Here is a 17,753-nt window from a genome sequence, read left to right on the forward strand (position 1 = left end):
AAATGACAATATTAGAACTCTATGTAATGCTACTTTTATCTTATTGAATTGTGATCGATATGGTTTAATGGGTCCATGTAAAGCAACAATTTGATATTCTTAAAGAAAATGAAAAAGAAGGACATATAAGGAGATTAAATAAATAAAGATAAAAAGTGTAATTTTTGTGTATGTTCAAAGGAAACTGTAATTCTTTGTAACTGAAAAAGTTGGTTATTATTTTTATTATCAATTATCTTTGGCCTAAGAAACTATTAATAGTTATTATGTGACAAATGTGTTTGACAATTGAAACTAATAATAATAATAAAAAAAAAAAACTAATTAAGTTTGACCTTATTCCATTTATTACTTGTATATATAAATGAAGAATAATTCTTTATGAGGTAGGGATTCAACTAAGGCATGAATCCTTAACAACTAAGTAAAGAAGACACCCCCTATCTTATAACTTAGACAAATCTTTAATCACTAGATCATGACTCAGAGGAAGGCATTTCTAAAGTTTATAATTAATAAAATTAAAAATAATAATAATAGTCAGGTAACTCTTCTATTTTTTTTTTAACTAATTAGTTAGAGTTGTGACATATATATGGTCCACAATCACAATCATCTACGAGCACCTCTGCTTCGAGTACTATCCCAAGAGAAGAGGATGACATTATTCTTGTTGAGATGATCTTTGGACGTCGTCGAGGCTATCAGCCAGGCCTTGGTTGTAGGATTCGCACGAGGGCGAATTGTGAAGCGGTTGATGTACCTCAACTAGCCCAACCATCTCCTACCGCACAGGGCATGCAAGAGGTGAGGGAGCGACTCCGAGCCATAGAGGAGCACTTGGCTAGGATTGGTGGAGTCTCAGGATCTGGATCTTCTCGGCAAGGTCATGGTGATGATCCTAACACCTAGTTAAAAACATTCATATTTGTGTATTTTAACTTTACTATGATAGTTACTTTGTCATATAAATATTTATAGTCAAAATATAATTTTGTGCATAATTTAAATTCTCTTCTATTTCAAATCATTTGGCAAAAAAAATATGTGCACATATATATATATATATTTAATAATGGTTTGTAGTATATATAATAGTGATTTAATCATTTCAAAAAAAAAATTACTTTAACGATTAAAAAAAAATTTGTAAGCCTAAACGATTAAAAAAAAACTGAAAGTTGTCGCTATAATGCCCATGTCGTCGCTAATCCCCCACAAAAATCTGACTACCTTGGACCAAATTTCAAACTAACAGCGACAAAACATAAGGACTTTTAGCGACTACATGTAGTCGCTAAAAGAAATAGCGACGACAACCTTGCTTTCATCGATGCCCATGTCGTCGCTAATTCCCCACAAAAATCTGACTACCTTGGACCAAATTTCAAACTAACAGCAACAAAACATGAGGACTTTTAGCGACTACATGTAGTCGCTAAAAGAAATAGCGACGACAACCTTGCTTTCGTCGCTAATAAAATCCAACTAGCGACCAACCTTTAGCGACAACAATTAACGATGACTAAGTAGTCGCTAATACTTTTAGCGACGATTTCGGGTATTAGCGACGAAAAAATTCATCGCTAAAACCCCTCTTTTTTGTAGTGTTAGATGGCGATTTTCATTTGTCAACACGTATTGTTGAATTTATTTAAATGTGAAAATATTATGTGCATGAGTTTTATATTGACAAATGAATGACAAATATTCAATATCTCAATTTATTTTAAATAGTTTAAGTTACTAAGTATTATTAATTTTAATATTAATTTATCAAAAAATATAGTTTATTGTGTGACTACTATTTGTCTTATTAAACATTACAATGAAAATTTAAATATAATTATTACTTAACATCTAAACAAACACTACAAGAAACAGGGCTTTTGCTGGCGCGTTTTGGAATTGCGCCGGTAAAAGTTTCTTTTGCCTACGGATTTCACGAATTGCGCCGGCAAAAAACCTCACTATCACTAGCGGAAATTTGCACTGGCAAAAGTGATTTTTCCCGGCGGCAATTTGCGCCAGCAAAAGAAACTTTTGCCAGCACTGTGTCCAATTGCGTCGGCAAAAGTTTGCACACTTGTTATGATCTATACAACTTTTTGTTGTCGCACTAGGCATTATTGCGCTAACAGAACTGATCTTTATACGAACCTCCTTTTGATGGTGGTGTTTTTGCCAGCGCATTACGATGTTACGCCAGCAAAAGTCTTTTAAACACACCAGTAAAATTCATAAACGCACTGGTAAAAAATAAAATTGCGTCGGTAAAAGTATTAAGGAATTTAAATACACAATTTTTAAAAAAAAATTATAAGTGATTATAGTTTTATATAGTATCATTCATTAATTAATAATTATTTAACATCTAATCAAGAGTATAAAGTTGTTAGATTGATCTAAGATCAACAATAATACTAATTAACTTTGTAATTATGAACTAATATTGTTGTGATCATTGTCGATTATGCTTATCTAACCATACGATTATCATTTATTTTTAAAAATTGTTATCATAGGTCTAATAAATTGTTGTATTACACATAATTTTATGAATATATACAATCTTGATCTTACTCAACATTATTAGTGTTACTGATCATATGATCGAGTATTGTTCTTTTGTTAATATATATATGTACATTTCATTATTGATAATTTCTTGAAACATTAAATAGTTTTTGATTTTTTGAGGAACAAAGAAATAGTCGATCATACCACTGATATTGTATTATCATTAACAAGAATTAATAGTAATTATATTGAATGTGTAAGTAGATAAACTCTTGTGATATATAAAGGGTAGGTTGTATGTCATCAAATTTCATATATATTTAGTATTTTATTATTAATTATGAACATTATAAATAGTTCGATTAAATCCTAAGTGTTAAAATATTCGAAATGTTAAGCAGTACTGCTAGTTAACATAGTTTGTTGGTAGTGTCTGTTTCGATCTCGTTCGATATAACACCCAAAAAATACGTTAAGCATATCAATTTTTAAATATATTTAGTATATATTATTAATTATGGACATTATAAATAGTTCATTTAAACTAAAATATTAGAAATGTTAAGCAGTACTCATTATTAACCTAATTTGTTGGTATTGCATGACTGTTTCGATCTCCTTCGATATAACACCCAAAATTAGTATTACATTAAGCATTTGAACTATTATTTTGTTGTTTAGACAATAAAATGTTTCAATTATTGTGTACGAATAATTGAAATAATTTTAATAATTAAACGAGAAAAAGCAAAAAAGAAAGTTAATTTGTCAGTGCAATATTGCGAGCAATATTGGTAGGTGGAATACGCCGGCAAAAGTCTTTCAAAATAAATATTGGTAGGTGAGTATTTTTCCTGGCGCATTTTGTTGCGCTCACAAAAGTATATAAATACGTCGGCAAAAACCCAAGTAATCAAAATTGTGTCGTTTTTAAGTAGGGTTTACTGACGACTTTTGTCGGTGCAACGAAACGTGCTGGCAAAAATAATCATTTTATACCTGCGCCGCACGACCATTTTCCCTTCATTTTTACATTTTTAGTGTCTCTCTCTCTCTCTCTATCATTCAATCTTATCTACGCCACCACCTCCCCAACGAAAGCCACGCCTCCACCACCCTTTTTCTGTCGACCCTCTCTCCCTCTTTATCCTTCTCTTTCTCACACCACCCACCACCACCACACCGAGAGCACCACGCCACCGCCCCCACAGCTTCTGAGAGGACCCAGCCGAACCGAGCCTCACAGGCGACCACTGTGAGCCAGGTAAAATTTTCAATTTAATTAGTTTTTAAATTATTATTTTTTTAATATTGTTTAACTTAAAATTTTTTAGCCTCCATAGCCGACCACCGAGCCTCCTCAGGTGACCACTGTGAGCCGCCTCCTCAGTGAGCATATTTTTAAATTTATGTTTTTTAGATATTTTAATATTGCGTATGTATATTTTGTATTTGATATTTTAATATTGTGTATGTGTTTTAATATTGTTTATGTATCAAAAACTTGTAAATGTTGTGTATTTTTTTTAAAATCAGATTATTAACATATGTGTTTTTAAGATAAATCTATATATATGTATATGTAAATGACAATGTTTATATTTTGTTGTGTGAAATTGTTATTTGATATGTGTTTTTGTTCTGCATGTTTTGGCAATATTTTGGATTTTTTTTGTTTTTGTCATTTTGCAGGTTTTTTAATTTTGTAGTAAAAAATATAACAGTTATGTTGCCCAATTTTTTTTAAACTTAGAAAAATTAATTATTAGAATTAATTACTTAAACAAATTAAATTAAACAAATAGATATATAATCAAGTAAAATAATTAAATAAATCAAATATAATTAAGTAAAATACAAATATAATAAAATTTTTATTAAATAATAACTAAATAAATTTGAGGAATAATTAAAAATAATTACAAAATGCAATTAATATATAATTAAATAAATTTAAAATTATATTTTAATTAATTAAATAATGAATATATAAAACCAACAATTAATTAAATAATTTACAAAAAAATATAATTGTATAAGACATAGTTGAACGATTCTTCCATAATACTTCATAATTTGTTGTTTTGAAAATAAGAGATGGTAATACATCATAAATATTTATTTTTGCAAAAGATATGATATTATTATCACATAATAATAATTTGTTCTCTTAATAATTTTAGTTGAAGATGGCAAGCGATAGAAGCTGGATGAGTGCTAGGAATCATTGGTCTCTGGAGTATAGAAATAGTGTTAATGAGTTCATCTAGGTCGCTCAAAATGTGGTGAATGATCGGGGTTTGACTCGTTGTCCGTGCAAGAAATGTGGGAATGTTATGTTCTAGCCTATAAATGCAATTTTGATGCATTTATTCAACAATGGCATCATACAGTCTTACAAAGTGTGGCATTACCATGGAGAGGCACTGCCGCCGCCACCAGATGTGGTACAAAATCAGGATAGAGATGAGATAGCGGATATCTTAGAGGATGATTACGTTGAAGATGACACTCCTGCTGGAAACTATAATGATCCTACCCAAGATGATGTTCAACATCACGACAGGTATGACAATTTATTCAAGGAGATGTCAAGTGAACTATACCCAGGTTGCAGAAGTATTCCGCGTTGAACTTCTTGGTGAAGTTGATGCATCTGAAAGTTATTAACAAGTGTAGCAACCATTACTTTGATGGATTTCTGGAATTGTTAGTCGATGTTATGCCTGACGGAACAATTTTACCTAAGTCCAACTATGAGGTGAAGGCAAAGTTGCGGAGTATTGAATTGGGATATGAGTCCATTGATGCTTGCAAGCATGACTGTGCACTGTTTTGGAAGGAGAATGCGAATTTGGAATTCTGTCCAGTTTGTGGTGAGTGTCGCTGGCAAGATAATTGTGGGAACGGGAAGAAAGTGGCTCATAAGGTAATGCAGTACTTTCCATTGACGCCGAGATTGAAAAGGTTGTACAGTTCGAGATATATTACAGAGGATATGAGATGGCACTATTCTAAAAGGCCAAAGGAAGATGGTATGATGAGGCACCCCACTGACAGTAAGGTGTGGAAGCACCTTGATGAGTTGTACCCATCTTTCGCAGCTGAACCTCGAAATGTTAGGCTTGGGTTGGCTACAAATGGTTTCAATCCTTTTGGGAACATGAGAAACTCTTACAGCATGTGGCGTGTGATACTTGTCCCATACAACTTGCCGCCATGGAAATGCATGAAACCATAGTCATTAAATGTTGTCTATTCTAATTCTAGGTCCTTCTTCACCTGGAAAAGATATTGATGTCTATATGAGACCTTTGCTTGACGAGTTGAAGGAGTTATGGGTGAGTGGTGTTGAAACACGAGATGCATACAATAGTACCTTATTCAATACGCGTACAAGAATCTTGTGGACCATTAACGACTACCCAACTTATGCTATGATGTCTGGGTGGAGCAAAAAAGGGTACAAGGTGTGACCCACATGTAATGAAGAAAATCCCTCTGTAGGGATTAGAAGTAAGACTGCATACATTGGCCATAGAAGGTTTCTTGATATGGATCATGAATGGTGGAGTAAACGAGCACTATTCGATGGTAACAAGGAACTCAGGCCACCGCCAAAAGATTACTCTAGTGATGATGTGTTGAAGCAATTAGAGAATTTGCAAATTAGACAACCTGGGAAACACAAAGAATTTGGTGGTGTGAAACGCAAAAGGGCTCCGACTGAACTTAATTGGTCGAAGAAGAGCATATTTTTCGAGCTTGTTTATTGGAAGGAATTATTGCTCAAGCATAACTTGCACACAATGCACATTGAGAAGAATATTTGCGATAGTGTCTTGGGAACTTTATTGAACTTAGAAAATCTAAAGATACTGACAAGGCAAGACTTGATCTAGTAGACATGAAAATTAGGGAAAAACTCCACCTTCGCAAGGAGGGAAACAAGTGAAAGAAACTGCATGCCAGTTACACCCTTAGTGTCCAGGAACGTCGAGTTTTCTATGAATATGTAAAGTCGGTTGAATTCCTGAACGATTTTGCTGCAAACCTTTTGAATAATGTCAATGTCAATGATTGCAAGATAACTAGGCTGAAATCACACGACTACCACGTGTTGTTTTAGTAGTTGTTGCCCGCCGCAATCCTATTCATGTCAAGGAATAATGTTATAAATATGGTCCTTTCGTTCTCGCATCTCAAACGATGTTGGTGTATTATCTTTGAGATGTGAAAAATGGGGATGATTGGAGGCTCGTTAATGAATACATTATGAGGAATGTATGGGATTTCTCAAATTTCGATGTTGATGATACTGAGACCACAAATGATATACCAATATTGCAAGAAGTTATTCTTCTTCATTTCAGTTGTGGGTAGAACTTCCAATTTTTTATAATCTTCAGTATGATCGGGTTGATGTTAATCCCACTAAAGTGTACAACGTCGATGATTTGGTTGGCGAAGGTTCAGATGAATTTGTTGTCGATGAAGAAGTTGAATTTGAAGACGGCACGTTGGCCAAGCATGAACACGAAGAGGATGACGGCAATGTTCTAGTCGATAGTGATAGTGGTGTCCATAATGATGTTGTAGTTAGTGATGATGAGGACAGCTATATGTAATTTGAACAAATATTTGTAACTTTGTATTTAATTCAATGAAAAATTTCTTTATTATCATTTATTAATGATGGTATTAGATATACATAGACATACACTTAGCGAATGTCTTGGGGATAATTAATGTATTCATGTACTAGTACTCATTTTTTCAAGATATTTGATGAAATATGTTGAAAAAATAATATCTTGAAAAATGAGTATTAGAACATGACTGCTTACAATCTCCAATGGATCCACTAGGTCAGAATAGGGTAGGTTGGGAAAGATCACAAGTAATAAAATGTTAATTTTATAACAAAAAACAATAGACATGCACCTAGTGGATGCCTTGGGGATAGTTAATGTATTCATGCACTACTCCTCATTTTTTCAAGATATTTGAGAAACATCTTGAAAAATATATGGAGAGGTACATAACTACTTACTATCTCCAAGGGATCCACTAGGTCGGAATATGGTAGGTTGGGAAAGACCATAAGTAATAAAATGTTAATTTTATAATAAAAAGCAATAGACATACATTATTTAAATTAGTTGATTAATGACTATTTTAATGTAGAATGGCCGAACCAAGTAATGACACCGATGGTGGCTCCAAGAGGGCCAGGGGAGCTTATTACGCCTCCAATATTGAGAAGGAGCTGGCCACCAGAAAAGTTAGCCATCTGAAAGAAGAGTTTGATGCACAAATTGGAAAAGCTATTCAAATGTACGGCAAGTGGTTCAACAATTCCATGGCTCGTTATATGCGTAACACCGTACCCCCAACTACACTAGCTTGGGAACAAGTAATGCCAGCTGATCTCCAAGTTATTCGGCAGAGGTTATTGTAACCATTTTGTAAATCTTTAATAACTCACTATTAATTATTTTTTCTATCTTCATAATATTTTAACAAATTCCAAATTTAATTGTGATTTTAAGAGAAATTCATTTATCTAGAAGACAATCCAGTAATCAACGATGTCATGGTAAGACAAATGCAAAAGTATCTGAGTGATTGGAGGCACATGATGAAGAAACACCGGGTAGAGGTTGGAGGAGAGGTGGACAATGAGAGAGCGAAGTCGAAACCTTATCATTCGATTAGTTCTTCTGATTGAGAAATTCTATGCGATTATTGGGCTTCTGATTCTCAGCAAGTATACCTTAGTTTTTACATTAATGTTTAATTATAAATTTACAATCTAGATTAATGAGTATTATTTTCTGTTTGAAGCGTATATCGAAGAGAAATAAAGAGGCTCGAGCAAAAAGGACCATACCAGGAGGATACAGTTCCAAATCCATCGTTGGTCATGTTTATGATCATGTAAGTTATAATAACATATATCTTTATGGTTACGAAAATATTATAAAGGTAACAATGTTTTAATAATTTGTTTTTTTAGATCGGCCCATCTACTGTCCAGTTTCCGAGCATGATCGACACATCCGAGCAGTTCCACAAGAAGAAGGATAAGTGGATTAGTGATGAAGCGGCAACAAAACATGTAAGTTGTCTAAACTTAACTAATTTATGATCATTTAACTTTAAAAAAAATTAGTAAATAATTAATAATTGGTTGGTGTCAATTAGTAATTACTTATTAATTAAATTTATAACAACTAAATATTTATAATCTATGTGCCAATATTTTTATGATTAATGATTATGGACTAAGATAAAAAAAAATGAAACTAATGTTGTCCCCGTATCAGGGAGCTTATGGGCTAGGTTAGTTTGTGTAACGACCTAAACTCTAGAGACCGTTACGGTGTGCCTTGTAAACAGTGCTAAACTCGCTAATTGAGTCATTTGGCCAAAATCGTGTAACTAAGTATGATTAGCGGTTTAGGGATTAAAAATTTTAGCTAAGATATAACATTTCATTAGAACATTTACTGTATCCATTGGGATCCCGAAAATATAATTTAATGGTCTATTACAAGAAAATATTTACAACAGGTCGATCTAAGCGGCAAAATAGGGTTTAACCCTAGTTCCTCTTCAAACCCTCGGCCGTGGTGGTCGAGCAGCCGCATATGTACACGTCGTCACCTAAGCTCTCCAACTCAAGGATGGTCCAGCTTTCTTTTGCCTTTACCTGCACCACATAGCACCCGTGAGTCGAAGCCTAGCAAGAAAACTCAACATGCTCATGAACAGTAATAACATGTCATCGAATGCGCATGCCCAGCAATAATAGCTTTCATCATGCATGCAAATAAGTTCAAATAAATGATTGTGGGGTCCTGCATCTAAATAGAAGACTAATGAGTCATTCTCTGAGGACCTACTTCTTGAATAGAAGACTAGTAAGTCAATCTCGGAGTAGGTGACTAATGAGTCACACTCTGTATTAGTGACTAATAAGTCACACTCGGTATAGATGACTAATAAGTCATACCCTATGTAGATGACTAATGAGTCCATCTCTGTCTAGGTGACTAATGAGTCACACTCTGTATAGATGACTAATAAGTCTATCTCTATGTGGATGACTAATGAGTCATATCCTGTATAGGTGACTAATGAGTCTATCTCTATGTGGATGACTAATGAGTCATACCCTGTATAGGTGACTAATGAGTCACACTCTGGAGGTCCCATACCCTCCTAGCCATGTGACATGTAGGTCACCTTAACCTTTCTAGCTCTGTCTCTGTCTCTAATTAACTAGCCCTTAGACTAGACAAGCGCTTATGAGTTTCATCGACCTTAGGGTCGATCTGGCATTAATGCTCATTCGAGTCATTCAATGCAGATGTCGATTAGATCTAATCTTTGTTAGCTTGCATTAAACACGCTAAGACCGTACTTGACTTATGAGTCAATCCCATGTGACCAGTGCTCAATACCACTGTCGAACTTGACTAATGAGTCGCAACTTCACAGTTGATACTGACACCATTGCCAATCCCTGACTAATAAGTCAGTGCTTCCTCATTTAGGCAATACAAACAGGCATATATCATATGTTAAATATTGAGATACCAGGCCTTTGGCATGCTCATTCAGTAATCAAAAGCATAATTATAATCATGCACAATTACAGAGACTCAAGCTCTGATCAATCTCATAATCAACATTCATGCCATGCCCTAATCTCATGTATCTTATGCATTTTCAATGCAATCAATGTCCACATATAGAGCACTCAACATGCCTCATGAATAACCATGCATGTCACATATGGGGTGCAGTTTTCTTACCTCTGGTTCGAGCGAGAGTTAGTACAAGAACGACCCTTGAGAACGATCGATCCTTAAACCCTTTAGCAGTCACCTAGTCATAACCAAATACAGTCTCTAATTAATGGAAATCAGCAATAATAGGGTCTTGAACTAAACCCCACTCTTGGGACCCCGAAATGTACCCACATGGTGAGTAGATTCGATCCCGGGCCTTAAGGATTGAAACCCTAAGCAAAAAACCCTTAAAAACACTCAAAACGGGGTTCTAGAGGAACAGAGTAGTGCTACAGCGCTGCTCAATAGCACCCCAGTGGTATACTTAGAACCCCAAACCGCCCAAACAAATCCTGTGTAGCGGTATAGCGCCCGCTGATGGGCGCTGTAGCGCTACCCTCAGCCAGGAATTTCCCTGAAACCTCATTCTTCAACTCCTTCGATTCTAACTCGATTCCAATGCTTCCAAACCCCATTTTTGGTGCCAAATGAATCCAAAAACCATCCTCACATACCCCAAGTATCACAACCACAAGAACCCTAGCCAAAACTCCCAACAAAACCCAATCATCCAACCTAGAAATCTCAGCTGAAAACCAAAGTTAAAACAGAGCAAACCAGGGATTTTAATGGCTAGAAACTTACCTCAAACTCAGATTATGATGCTCTTCAATGGCGGAACACACTCCCAAGCTCACAAGACTTACTTCCCAAGCTTGAATCCGTAACTTAAGCGCAAAAATCCAAAGAGGAAATAGCCAAAAAACAGGTACGGGAGAAGCTTGAACTTATGCTCTATTTTCCTCTTCTTTCTACAGCCTTAAATGGCTTATATCTATCCTAGGGGTGAAAAGACTAAAATACCCCTAGGTCAAATAAAGGTTTCTAAAGGCTCCCAAGGGCAAAATTGGTATTTCCCACTTATCTCGTTAATCATAATTAACGCTCTCCAATTCCCGCTATTCTCAATATTTTCAAATACCAATAACTCATATCATGTTGCCCTTTTATTCCCGACAACGCTCTAATCATTAAAACTACCCCGAGACTCACCCCGGGTCCCGAACTTAAACCTATTATGACTAAACCGCTAATTAATATTCCATGATCGTCTCATGACGAATAGCTCGAACAAATCCACATTATAATGTGGTCTCAACAATATGTCACCGACATGCATACAAATATACAATTACGCCCTCGACGGACCAAATTACCAAAACATCCCTGTAATGAAATGTGGACCCACATGCATGCATTTAACATCATATTATAATATAATTCACATAGACATGCATATAACCATTTAATATCGTAATAAATCAATTATGGCCCTCCCGGCTCCCTAATCAAGGTCCCAAACCTTATTAGGGATTTTGGGGCATCACAGTTTGTTCTTGAAAATCCATATCTAAATCACAACACATGCAAATATTGTTGATGTATATGTTTAGAGACGTAAATTCCCCATTAATGGAATTAACTGCTCTTACTGTATATATCAACAATATCTCCATTATTGTGATTTAGATATGGATTTTCATGAATATATTAACTTTAGCCCATTTGCTTCCTGATGCAAGAACAAAATTAATTACATTCTTTTCCAATCACTGGTCTGCAGCCATTAATAATAGGATGTTGTCAGATGAATAATAAAATTATATTTTATATATAGTTATATTAAAAAAAAATTAAGTTAGGTTTTCAAATAATGTTATATTGGAATGTGATATATGTATTTTTTATTGTGCAGACTTAGATGACCGAGCTCCGAGCATCACAGAGTACGGCCCCTGTATCATCTGTCGCTTCTTGTGTCAGCGATAATGTCGGCGGTCAGTTTCCGCTTGATATGGACATTGTCACGGATGTCTTTGGGCCCCGCTCACATTATAAAAAGGGTTTGGGAGGTTACCTAGGTTGAGGACAGCTGGCGCAAAGAGGGCAGCATCTTCATCAACTTCTCAAATGTTCGGGCAATTGCCACGTGAAGTGGACACCATTTTGCAACAAACTCAAGATATTATACAGGAAAATCAGAACTTAAAGAAGTATATGCTAAACTTGAGAGTCGTTAACGACGTCAAGATGTACTGCTCAGTGCTTTGAAAGCTGGTTGGTGTATTAGCTCCTAGTTTTACTGTCGACTTACCAGAAGAGGATCCGGAAGAGGACAAGGACGATGGTCTAGGTGACGATGATGTTCACTGGGGCGGGGATGATGAAGAGAACAGTACACATTTGTAGAGCTTTTTTATTTGTTTAAAGTTTAATTAATTAGAGACAAAGTTTCTTTTATTTACTAACTATTATATTTTCATGTTTAGTATAAACAATTAATATTAATAGTTATAAAATATTTTTTATTTATTTATAAAATCTTAATTTTTATTTAATTTTTAATTAAATAATATTACTAAAAAATTAAATAATTATTCATATATTAAAATCAACATTTATTAATTAATATTAATATATTGAAAATAAAATTAGTAATATTATTAAAAAAATTATTTAAAAAATACATTTATCAGCGCAAAATTACGTCGACAAAAGTCTCTACCTTTACCAGCGCAAAAACGCACCACTAAAAACCCTACTATTCCTGGCGCAAAAAAGCATCGCTAAATATATCCACCTTTGCCAGCGCAATGTTGCGCATCTAAAAGCAACAACTGTTGCCGGCGCAATTTTGCACCACTAAAAGTATTTTTCACAATTCCGTGAGAAATTTTTTCGTCGGCGCATCTGTATTTTTCCCGGCGCAGTTTTGCGTCACTTAAAGGAACATTTACCGGCGATGTAGAAAACCCGAAGAGCTTTTGCCGGCACAAAATGTGACTTTTGCCAGCTTAAACGCGTCAGCAAAAGTCTCGTTTTTTGTAGTGAAATTAAGATTGAAATTGTTCTGGTTATTACACAATTATATAGTACACACATTAATTTTCAAATACACCTTCAAAGTGAAACATTTGCGGATTTTTACGTCTATTTAATTTACTTTTTTAAAAAAAAAGGACACCTAACTTTTGAATTCACTACTCACTACAAGAAATAAGCTCTTTGCCGGCGCAATTCAGAATTGCGCCGACAAAAACGACTGTCACCGGCGCAATTGGTGAATTGCGCCGACAAAAATGAACACATTTTCCGGCGCAAAATTGTGCCGGCAAAGGTAACTTTTGCCGGCGCAATTCGGGGTTGCGCCGGCAAAGGTATTGGGTGTTAAAATTGCATCACTTTTGTCGGCGCAACTCCGAATTGCGTCGACAAAAGTACCCTCAGATTTTGAAAAAAAACCCACAAACTTTTGCCGGCGCCTTTCACCTAACGCGCCGGCAAAAGTCAACGTGTTTTTTAAATTTACACACGTTTCAAAGAAGGTAGGTGGGTATACTTTTGCCAGCGCGTTTAGTTGCGCCGGCAAAAGTCGTAATAACTAAAACGATGCCGTTTTGTAGTAGGGTTTATTGAACACTTTTTCCGGCGCAACGAAACGCGCCGGCAAAATTCGTAACGATATATCAGAGCTGCAGCCTCCTTCTTCCCCATTTCAGTTCTATGTTTGATAAAGTTTTGCTCTCTCTCTCCTCTGTGATATTCTCTCCGACCACCAGTGACCCATAATCCCACCGTGGCTCATGTTATATAGTGAAGCTTCTCTCAAGGTTAGTAAAATGAGAAATTTTGTAACATTTTTGGATTTTTTTCTCAATATTATGTTTTGTAATTGTATTTTTTTTTTATTCTCTCCCTATGAACAGGTGTGTTGTAACTCTCTCGATGAAACAAGTGCAACGGTTAGTTTATATATATATATATTTTTATATGTTTATATATATATTTCGATTTATATATATATATTTATATCTGATTATATATATATATATATTAATTTATATATATCAGTTTATATATATGTATATATTTATATATATTAGTTATATCCGAATATATATATATATATATGCATACTTAAATTTGTCTTTTTTTTTATATATATATGTATATATGTTTGTATATGGATATATGTTGATGTATTTATGTAAATGGGTGTGTATATATGTTTATTTAATGTTAAATTTTTTTATAAAATTGATTAATATAAATGTATGTGTGTGATATTTGTTATTATAATTATATTTTTCTGTTTGAAAAATAAATAAATGTGTAGTTTTAGAAAAATGATATTAATAATGAAAAAGAAAATATAATTTTAGTATTTATTAAAAAAAAATTGATTTGAGAATGTATTTTTTTAATTTTAATGCTTAATATGTATATTAAAAAATAGATTAGATTATGTATATTAAAAAAATATATATTATATTTTTTATATTAAATATTATTTGTTTTTAAATATTTACTAAATAAATTGTTTTGATGTTATTGATATAAAATAATATAAAAAGATTTGATATATGTTATTAATCTTGGTTTATGTTGTGCATGTTATGAGAATGTTCTGTATATTGCTCTAGGAATATTCTGGTTATATATGTGTTTAATTTGTAGGTTTTTCAATTTTTGGGATAGTTTGAAATATAGTCGTTATGCTGCCCAAATTTTGTTGGAGTTAGTAAAATTAATAAAAGTTTAATAATTAATTAAATAAAAATTTAAGTATAATTAAAAATTCATCAAAAAAATAATTTTTAACTATAATTTAAATAAAATAAAATTACCAATCATAATAATTAATAATTAATTTTAACATTAATATTAGATGTTTTGTAATTGAAAAAGTTAAAAATATAAATAATTTAATAAAATATAAATATAATAAAATTATTATTGATTAAGTAAATAATCCAATACAAATTGAAGAATTTAATAAAAAATTACAAAATGGAGATTAATGTATAATTAAATTAATTTTAAATTAAAAGTAATAAATAAGTAAATGTTAAAGTAGACTAGTCAACGGACACGTGACAGTACATGATTGATCTACATTGTTATTATTCTTAAAATATTTTTTAATTTAACAAAAAAATAAAATTTACATTTTTTTTAAAAAAATTCAAAAAAAAATTTCAACTTAAGATTAAGTATGAAAAATACATTTTTTTTAAATTTAATTTTATATTGTTAATATCCTCAAATTTTTTAATTTATTATTATTATTATTATTATTATTAAAATCTTCCTATTTATCATTTTGTCTACTTGTTTGCAATTAAAGATTAAGTAATTTTGTTTAAAATCTAAGCAATAATTTAAGATTTAATATTTTTTTTACTTAATCCTAAATAATTGATTAAAAGCAGCAAATTTGATTTTTTTTTTTTGTAAAAAATGAAAAAAAATTATTTTTTGTTACCTTTAAATTGGAAAACAATAAATTAGATTTTTTAAAAAAAATAAAAAATATAAAATGATTTTTTTTATGAAAAATTATTTAAAATAATAATAATAATGTGTACCAATCATGTGGTGCCACGTGTCATTTAAGTGTTAGTAAGTTGTAAGTTTGAGTAATTTAGCCGGAAATATGTCTATAAATAATTATTTTTGCCAGAGATAGGATATTATTATCAGTTAGTGATAATTAGGGAGACAAACAGTCATGAAATACTTTGACTATCATTTCCCTCATTTTAAGACAATTATTAATATTTTCTTAATTATTTCGCTTAAAGATGGTGAGCGACAGGAGCTGGATGAGTGCGAGGAATCGTTGGTCTCTGGAGTATAGAAATGGTGTTAAGGAGTTCTTCGATATCGCCAAAAATCAGTTGAACGATCGGGGTTTGGTTCGCTGTCCGTGCAAGAAATGTGGGAATGTTAAGTTCCAGCCTATAAATGCAATTTCGATGCATTTATTCAACAATGGCATCGTACAGTCCTACAAAGTGTGGCATTACCATGGTGAGGCGCTGCCGTCGCCACCAGCTGTAGTACGAGATCATGATAGAGATGAGATAGCGGATATCTTGGAGGATGTTTACGGTGAAGATGACGTTCCCGCTGGAAACTATAATGATCCTCCCCAAGATGATCCTCAACATCGCGACAAGTATGACAATTTATTTAAGGAGATGTCAAGTGAACTGTACCCGGGTTGCCGAAAGTATTCCGCGTTGAACTTCTTGGTGAAGCTGATGCATCTCAAAGTAATTAACAAGTGCAGCAATCATTACTTTGATGGTTTGCTGGAATTGTTAGTCGACGCTATGCCTGACGGAACAATTTTACCTAAGTCTAACTATGAGGCGAAGGCAAAGTTGCGGAGTATTGGATTGGGATATGAGTCCATCGATGCTTGCAAGCATGATTGTGCACTGTTTTGGAAGGAGAATGCGAATTTGGAATTCTGTCCGGTTTGTGGTGAGTGTCGCTGGCAAGATAATCGTGGGAATGGGAAGAAAGTGGCCCATAAGGTCATGCGGTACTTTCCGTTGACGCCGAGATTGAAAAGGTTGTACAGTTCCAGATATACTGCAGAGGATATGAGATGGCATTATTCTAAAAGGCCAAGGGAAGATGGTGTGATGAGGCACCCTGCTGACAGTAAGGCGTGGAAGCACCTTGATGAGTTGTACCCATCTTTCGCAGCTGAACCTCGAAATGTTAGGCTTGGGTTGGCTACAGATGGTTTCAATCCTTTTGGGAACATGAGCAACTCTTACAGCATGTGGCCTGTGATACTTGTCCCATACAACTTGCCGTCATGGAAGTGCATGAAACCACAGTCATTAATGTTGTCTATTCTTATTCCAGGTCCTTCTTCACCTGGAAAAGATATCGATGTCTATATGAGACCTTTGGTTGACGAGTTGAAGGAGTTATGGATGAATGGTGTCGAGACAAGAGATGCATACAATAGTACCTTGTTCAATATGCGTGCAGCAATCTTGTGGACCATTAACGACTACCCAGCTTATGCTATGATGTCTGGGTGGAGCACAAAAGGGTACAAGGCGTGTCCCACATGCAATGAAGAAAATCCTCTGTAGGGATTAGAAGTAAAATTGCATACATTGGCCATAGGAGATTTCTTGATATGGATCATGAATGGAGGAGCAAACGAGCACTATTCGACGGTAACAAGGAACTCAGGCCACCACCGAAACATTACTCCGGTGATGATGTGTTGAAGCAATTAGAGAATTTGCTGCTTAGACATCCTGGGAAACACAAAGAATTTGGTGGTGTGAATCGCAAAAGGGCTCCGATTGAACTTAATTGGTCGAAGAAGAGAATATTTTTCGAGCTTGATTATTGGAAGGAGTTATTGTTGAGGCATAATTTGGACGTAATGCACATTGAGAAGAATGTTTGCAACAGTGTCTTGGAAACTTTGTTGAACTTAGAGGGAAAATCTAAAGACACTGACAAGGCAAGACTTGATCTAGCAGACATGAAAATTAGGGGAAAACTCCACCTCCGCAAAGAGGGAAACAAGTGGAAGAAACCGCATGCCAGTTA

The sequence above is a fragment of the Humulus lupulus genome, chromosome 8, assembly GCF_963169125.1.
Source record: "Humulus lupulus chromosome 8, drHumLupu1.1, whole genome shotgun sequence".
Lineage (NCBI taxonomy): Eukaryota > Viridiplantae > Streptophyta > Magnoliopsida > Rosales > Cannabaceae > Humulus > Humulus lupulus.